This window comes from Gorilla gorilla, chromosome 1 (genome assembly GCF_029281585.2).
Source record: "Gorilla gorilla gorilla isolate KB3781 chromosome 1, NHGRI_mGorGor1-v2.1_pri, whole genome shotgun sequence".
NCBI classification, from domain to species: domain Eukaryota; kingdom Metazoa; phylum Chordata; class Mammalia; order Primates; family Hominidae; genus Gorilla; species Gorilla gorilla.
The window spans coordinates 216,133,071-216,139,151 of NC_073224.2; positions in this window are offsets into that span (position 1 = coordinate 216,133,071).

Consider the following 6,081-nt stretch of genomic DNA (forward strand, 5'->3'; position numbering starts at 1 on the left):
CCACCTTCTCACCCAGGTAGTCAGTGGCAGTGTTGCTGTCTGTGTCCAATCTGAGTAACAAGCTGGTCTCAAGGGCCAGACACTAGCAATATAGAGTAAGACATGGCCCTGTGACTGAGATTACAGAATATCCGCTACAAAGTACATACACCTTCCATTTTAAGAAATGTTTTTCCTTTAATTGTAATTCAGGAGCTACTTGGGTGTTCGTCCGTATTTAGGATTTACTCAATTGTTGACAAGTAAAGGCCAACTCCATTTTGATGATTCCCAGCCTTCCTTGGGAATTTGGGGGAAAGGGGCTAGAAGGATAATCAGTGGAAGTACACCCTCCTCTGGAGTTTGCCTGAGTGACCACCCTGAGAGTAACAACCATTGCAAAACTATTTCCTAATGTCAGGGGTGGAAGGGGAACCAAGTGGCAGTTACAGGCTCTTCACAGAAAACAAGCCTATACTATCTGCCAGGGACCATTCTGAGCACTTTATCCCACATTCCTGCAAGGCATCTGAGATGCTTACATTTAAAAATTTTTTTATTTCTTATCTTTTTGAGACGGAGTCTCGCTCTGTCATCCAGACTGGAGTGCAGTGGAGCGATCTCGGCTCACTGCAAGCGCCGCCTCCCAGGTTCACACCATTCTCCTGCCTCAGCCTCCTGAGTAGCTGGGACTACTGGCGCCCGCCACCAAGCCCGGCTAATTTTTTGTGTTTTTAGTAGAGACAGGGTTTCACCATGTTAGCCAGGATGGTCTCGATCTCCTGACCTTGTGATCCACCCGCCTTAGCCTCCCAAAGTGCTGGGATTATAGGCATGAGCCACCGCGCCCAGCCTAAGTTTTTTACTTTAATTAGACACAGGGTCTTGCTTGGTTGCCCAGTGATGCGATCATGGCTCACTGCAGCCTCAAACTCCCGAGTTCAAGGGATCCTCCTGCCTCAGCCTCAAACTCAAGTAATTAGGACTACAAGTGCATGCCACCACACCTGGCTAATTTTTGTAGAGTCAAGGTCTCACTGGCTAGTCTCAAACTCCTGGACTCAATCCATCCTCCTGCCTCTGCCTCCCAAAGTGCTGGGACTATAGGTGTGAGCCACCATGCCCTATTTTATTTTTTTGAGACAGGGTCTCCCTCTGTTGCCCAGGCAGGATTGCAGTGGCATGATCTAGCTCACTGCAACCTTCACCTCTCCGGCTCAAGCAATCCTCTCACCTCAGCCTCCTGAGTAGCTGGGACTACAGGTGCGCAACACCACTCCCGGTGGGGTTTCTCCATGTTGCCCAGGCTGGTCTTGAATTCCTGCACTCAAGTGATCTTCCCACCTAGGCCTCCCAAAGTGCTGAGATCGCAGGCATGAGCCACTATGCCTGGCCTATTTTTTTTTATTGAAACAAAATAGATGTACATATTTTGGAGTACATGTGATATTCTGATACATTCGTACAATGTGTAATGATCAGGGTAACTGGGATATCTGCTACCTTAAACATTTATCTTTCTTTATGCTGGTAACATTAGAATTATTCTCTATTTTATGGCATGAACCCGGGAGGCGGAGCTTGCAGTGAGCCGAGATCGCGCCACTGCACTCCAGCCTGGGCGACAGAGCGATAAGATTCCGTCTCAAAAAAAAAAAAAAAAGAATTATTTTCTATTTTAAAATACAAATCATTAACTAGTCACCCTATTGATCTATCAAACACTGGGTCTTATTTCCTCTAACTATATTTCTACACCCATTAATCAACCTCTCTTCATCCCCCCAGCCTTAAATTCCAAACTCTGTGCTCTTAACCACTATGATACGCCATGTCATGTTTGAACAGAACCGATCTTTAAAGCAAAAAATAAAGCACTGTGTTCCAGAGGCAATCATCAGAGCATTTCAAAGAGTTGAGTCATGTTATCAAAGCCATACATTCAGCAGGGTAACTGAGAAGGTCTAGAATTTCATTTGTGCCTATTGTTGAATGCCTTTGCCTTTCAAGCTCCTTTTAGATTCCAGGTTAACTACTTACATACCTATTGCATAAAAAATCGTATCAATCTTAGGCTGAGCCGGGTGGACCACGAGGTCAGGAGTTCGAGACCAGCCTGGCCAACACAGCGAAACCCTGTCTCTACTAAAAATACAAAAATTAGCTGGGCGTGGTGGCGGACGCCTGTAATCCCAGCTACTCGGGAGGCTGAGGCAAGAGAATAGCTTGAACCCGGGAGGCAGAGGCTGCAGTGAGCTGAGACTGCACCACTGCACTCCAGCCTGGGTGACAGAACTAGACTCCGTCTCAGGAAAAAACAAAAAAAAGTATCAATCTTGACAAAAGGTAATTACAAAACTTCCTAAAATCGTTAAAGGTCAACTGGTATCATCACACATCAGTTTGGTTCACTGATTTGTGAAAATAAACCATTTATACTTGTTTCCTAAGCTTTCCTGCATTTGCCACCTTAAGCAGAGTCAAGTTCAGTTCTCCTGGTGCCCTCCAGGTATCTTAGGCTGGATTCCCCTCTGACAACCACACTGTGGTTTCCATAACAAGCAGCTCTGACTAGTTCTGTATCCCCAGGCACTAGCATGGTCCCCAGTGGCTGGCAGCTTAAACTATGTGTGGGTGGTTTCTGGGCCAGAGTACCTAGAAGGCTTGGGCCTTAACCCTTTAGCATTCAGTTGCCTTTGGTAGACTACTCATTCTGGTCTTCAACCACCAGTTGGCTGGAGCACCTCAACATCTGCGTTGAGTTTAGCAGGTTAGGACTAGCCAGAGTGTTAAACTGCAAGAAAAGGAAGCTTAAGCACACAATTTAGAAGATAAAGGGTTATACGCAAAAATCCAACATACTCCACTTTAGAGGGCCAGACTGTAACTTGCCAGGTTTCTTGCCCATGGTCGTAACGCTAGCAGGGAAAGCAGAACCAAAATCAGAACATGGATAACTTGCCTTGGCAACACAGTGAGACCCCTTCTCTACCAAAAAAAAAAAAAAATAGTTGGGCATGCTGGCATGCAACTGTAGTCCCAGCTACTCGGGAGATCGAGGTAGAAGGATCACTTGAGCCCAGGAGGTTGAGGCTGAAGTGAGTCGTGATGGTACCACTGCACTCCAGCACATGACAGTGCAAGACCCTGTCTCAAAAACAAATGAAGATGGATAACCTTTTTCCTGTTTAGCGTTCTTTCCACAATACCACACCATTGAACAGCTCAAGACACCTTGCAAGGACCTTAAAGGTACTCACTGGACAGAGGGCAAGACAGCAGGATAAAAGAGCCTCTATTGGATAGTTTAAATGAAACTGACATTCCTGACATTTAGTGCCAGCTACATAATTATGTCCCATACATTTCCAAAATGAAATATTGTATAGCCACTGCAATGTACTGAGAACGCAACTGTTAAAGGGAAAAAGTAAAAACACCTCCCAACTATGTTTAAAGGAAAAAAAAGCCTTAGCTGTGTTTACTATTTGGTGTTTCTAATAGTAAAAGAGAACCCACTGTCGCTTCAGTATTGTAATTATTGTGTATAATTTTTTATTAATTTTTTTTTTCTGAGACAGGGTCCACTCCCAGACTTTCATGGGTAGCAGCTGAAGAAACGAGAAAAATAACCACACAGTAAGAACTTCATAAGAACTAAATGTATTAAGGAAACCTCCTTGGGTATCATGCCCTTCCTGCTTTTTTTGGCCACTACCTCTACACTTTAGTATGCGTACGAATCACCCGCAGATCTCGTTAAATTAGATTCTAATTCAGTAGGTCTGAGGTAGGGCCCATGAGTTTTAACAAACTCCCAGGCGATCCTATCTACCCACTTGGTACAAGCTCAACCACAAATGACAGTGCTTTAGATACCAGTAGGACATTTGTTTGCAAGTCAAGCTTCCAGCCCGAATAGGGGCTAGCTGTCTAGCTACTGGGTGGTTGTCTGTCTCTAGTGGTTCCAGTCCTCCAGATGTTTCATGACCTGCCCAAAATCTCAATGCTATTTAGAGCTAGGACTAAAACCTGGTTAGCTCTTTGAACTCCCAACAGTGCTTCTTTTCCACTGGGTCAGGAGCACAGCAGTTTTGTTTTTAATGAGAAGTCAACTGAGTACACAAACAATACACAAGGACCAAATGAAGGCTTAGCAGGTTTATATTGTTAAAATTGAGAGACTTTCTACATTTTGTATTTCTGAAATGCTTTATTTAGATGAAACCAGCATTTGTTCTCCACACCCAGCACTAATTAACTATCCATTCACCAAATCTGTTCTTAAACATGTTTATGGCATGTTATTTAATTCAGAAGTTAGTAAAAAAACAAGTATGGTTCCCCCCTATAAACATGAAGATGAATTTTAAGAATGAGACTCCTTCACCCCATTTGAGGTGGGGGCCCTGGCCCTGTAGTAAAAGATTGAGAAATGAAAGCTCATATTTTAAATGAAATAAAAAGTATATGGCAACATGTTCCATGATTCTCCCCTTTCACCAACTAGAGCTCATCTTACAGGATAAGGTAACTTTATTTTCATTTAAAAATGAGGCACACCAAATAATCTATTTCTAGGTTTCAAAATACCTACAAAAGCAGCAAATTTGAGAACCTCTGAACAGCAATGAACGGGTGGCCCAAGGACAACTGAACTCTAATTAGTCACAAATTAGTAAATTATCTAACTGAATTAACATGCGCTCCAAAATTTAAACCTGAAATTGAAAATGATGAACCAATGGCCAAGTATTGTGTCAGAAAAATGATGGCTTTTGCCAGGTGCAGTGGCTCACGCCTGTAATCCCAACACTTTGGGATGGTGAGTTCAAGACCAGCCTGGCCAACATGGTGAAACCCCCATCTCTACAAAAAAACACTAGCTGGGCGTGGTGGTGGATGGCTGTAATCCTAATTACTCGGGACGCCGAGGTGGGAGGATTGCTTGAACCCAGGAGACGGAGGTTGCAGAGGATCATGCCACTGCACACTCCAGCCTGGGTGACAAAGAGAGACTCTGTCTCAAAAAAAAAAAAAACCACCAAAAACAAACAAACAAAAATGATGGCTTTTGAGCATCGACTTCAGTTAGATATAGAAAATCACTACAGGGGCCGGGCGCGATGGCTCATACCTGTAATCCCAGCACTTTGGGAAGCCAAGGCGGGCGGATCACGAGGTCAGAAGATCCAGACCTTCCTGGCTAACACGGTGAAACTCCGTCTCTACTAAAAATAAAAAAAATCAGCCAGGCGTGGTGGCAGACGCCTGTAGTCCCAGCTACTCGGGAGGATGAGGCAGGAGAATAGCGTGAACCCAGAGGCAGAGCTTGCAGTGAGATCGCGCCACTGCACTCCAGCCCGGGCAACAGAGCAAGACTCGTCTCAAAAAAAAAAAAAAGACAATCACCACAGGGAAAGTATTTTTATTTTTGCACCAAAAGGAAGCAAGCTAGCAGAAGTAATATTTCTTATACCCAAACACAAAAATGAAACCTCTTATGAGCACTACGTGCCTGGTGCTAGTCTGAGCATTTTGTTAAGTATTAAATCATTTAATCCTCTGAGAGATACTACTATTACTGCCTCTTGATACAGATAAGGAAACTGAGGCAGATTAACAACTCACCCGAGGTAACAGTTAAAGGAAAGGGCTGGAAATGGAAAGACTGCCCTCTTATCTGCACATACTGCCTCCCAAGAACCTTATATTCTCGTTGTAAAAGAAACCTGAGCCTGAACAGTTAAGTCTAAATTTAATCTCAACCATCACACCAAAGCCTGTCATTTCTTCATGACACATCAATGCTGATAAAATTTCTAGTACAGAACAGAATCACTGAATAGCAGGGGGCCTCCTGGAACACAGGAGCACTGCACCCTGCTTAATCAAGGCTCTAAATTCAAACCCCAACATCAACCAAACCCTCCCCTCCAAATGGGGCTACTGCACCACAGCACATCAACCAAGGTGTGGCAAGCACAGGCAATGAATGCTATGAAGCTTGGACTTGGATCTGCCAGGAAATACTGGCATCCAATCAGAGGATGACGGGGTTGTTACCAGCTACTCCCATCGAAGCTTTAATTGGCTTGAGGT